Source organism: Nematolebias whitei, chromosome 23, assembly GCF_014905685.2.
Source record: "Nematolebias whitei isolate Nwh7 chromosome 23, NemWhi1, whole genome shotgun sequence".
Lineage (NCBI taxonomy): Eukaryota > Metazoa > Chordata > Actinopteri > Cyprinodontiformes > Rivulidae > Nematolebias > Nematolebias whitei.
The window spans coordinates 4869976-4872275 of NC_056520.1; the positions used below are offsets into that span (position 1 = coordinate 4869976).

At 39.9% G+C, this 2300-nt stretch overlaps 1 protein-coding gene across 1 annotated transcript in view; it reads left to right on the forward strand.

Moving 5' to 3' along the window:
* Positions 1–2300, forward strand: part of nid2a (nidogen 2a (osteonidogen)) — a 67916-nt gene that overhangs the window by 22329 nt on the left and 43287 nt on the right. The gene's annotated exons all lie outside the window — the stretch shown is intronic.

A 2300-nucleotide genomic window follows, 5' to 3' on the forward strand; every position in this document is an offset into this window, starting at 1 on the left:
TATCTATCTATCTATCTATCTATCTATCTATCTATCTATCTATCTATCTATCTATCTATCTATCTATCTATCTATCTATCTATCTATCTATCTATCTATCTATCTATCTATCTATCTATCTATCTATCTATCTATCTATCTATCTATCTATTGAGAAAACTACTTTTAAGCAATATACAAACTAGAGGCATAGCTTCCTCAAATGATAGGCGTGGCTGTCTAACACATGCATATACCTGTAAATATATGGTGGTGTCCATCTTTAATTTAGACGTGGCAGTTTCCTATATGACCCTTCTTATGCCTAAATGCAGCTGCATACCAAAGTAGAAGTCGGCTTTCGGCTTATTTTGGAAGTTATCCAGCTCATAAGACGGACGGACAGACGGAGGGTATTTTCAGTTCCCCTCTTCCCTGCAGGGGACAATAAAAACCAAATTAAAAGAAAGTGACAACTTGATTCCTGTTCTCCAAATTAGTTTAAGCTAAACTCCATTGATGGACTTGTTTACATGTTTTAAGCCGGCTTCATTCTCCGTTTACACGATGTTCTGTTAAACGAATTACCAACAGAACTATTCTAAGTATAAGTACATGTGAAAGGATGGTGACTTTACAGAGGGTAATACTACCTCTCCGCTCTGCAGCAGAGCTGGACGCAGCTGGAAGTACAATGCTGTCGTTGTATTGGGCAGCTCCCAGGTGTAAGAGTGTGTGTGTTCAGCATTCCCTCCCATGCTTCTACTCCCACGAGCTTTAGCCGTAAATAAGAACGCGTTGTCATTCAACTTGCGTGGTTACATAAGCCTGCGCAGCTCGGGTAATGAATCACGACTTATTGCAGAGCTCTGTCAACACGGCCATTTATGTTCAATTTAGCAAATCCCCATGCCTTAAGTAAGAAAAACCAGGTGTTTTAATTCATTTTTAGTTTTTCTTTTGTCATTGCAGTTTTCTATACCCGTCATAGGCGGGCTGTGTTATGGTATAGTCTCTATGTATGTGAGCTTTCCCTTTTCTGGGCCATAACTTCTGACTCGCTCCAGAACTTTTAATGAAACTTCATACACATATGCATTATCACCAGACAATGTGTGGAAAACACTTTATATCATCACATCTCTATTTCAAATCAAGATCAAAGGTTACACAAGGTCTTTGCTTGTCTGGGCCATTGCTATAGATTGCTGTATAATAGTTTGTTGACGGGCGTATAATGTGCAGTACGGTAGTCCCTCGTTTATCGCGAGAGTTCCATTCCTAGCTTACCCGCGATAAGTGAAAAAGTAGGAATAGTAGTAAGTACAAGTAGTAGTAAGTAGTAGTTTTAGTATTTTATATATATTAAGGCGCTTTAAACCCTTCCCACACTCTTGCAATATTCGAAACAATGTTTCTAAACTCTAAGCCAATTGTGTGTCATGTCCCATCTTACTTTGAAAAACCGTGAAAGAGCGAGTCCGCGAAAGTCGAACCGCGAAGTAGCGAGGGACTACTATACGCTTGTTTAGTTCTAGAGTGCTAGAGCTCGATTTGAACTCCTCCGCTGGATCTGTTCTATGACAGAAAACATCCGAGGCTACAGCCTCAAATAAACCAGGTCTAAAAACCACGTTAATGCTAACTATTGTAAAAGCTAGTCTCATTTCTAAAGTGTTCTGTAGTATGTTAAATCAAAAGCCGCAAAGGCAGCAGCCGAAGTGGGCCAATGTCGTCCAAGCTGGGCAGCAAGAAAATGTGAACTGCTTAGGAATGCAGTTTTGCATTGTGCTCATGAAAATATGTCATATTTTAAAAAATTGACCTCCTGCAGTGGTTTCCTGACAAATACTTAGAATACATTGAGACTGCAGCTGAAAATCTCATTTTCTCACTATCTTGTGTTGCCAGTTAAGTCTCCAACAGTCTCCGACGAGTCACTACCTTAAACTCTTCATGCTGACAACCCAACTTGTTATTTTTGTGGAACAGCTTCCTGTAGCAAAGGATTTAAATAGAGGAAGAATCACTCAATGTTTAGTAGGGATGCACGATATTATCGGCATCGTATCGGTATCGTTGATATTAGCAATAAATTAAAATATCGGACATCGGCTATTCCATCAAAATAACTCATTGATATAAAAGGCGCTGTTTTTGTACGACAATCCAGTGACAAGGACGCCTGCAGTGGCAGCACAACGTGATGACGTCGTGTGCGCATACCTAATCTCACAGCGGAGAGGAAAATTCAAAATGTCAGCGGTGTGGACGTTTTTTTTTTCTCCGTTGTTGATGATGTCAGATTCCGACGATTTTTG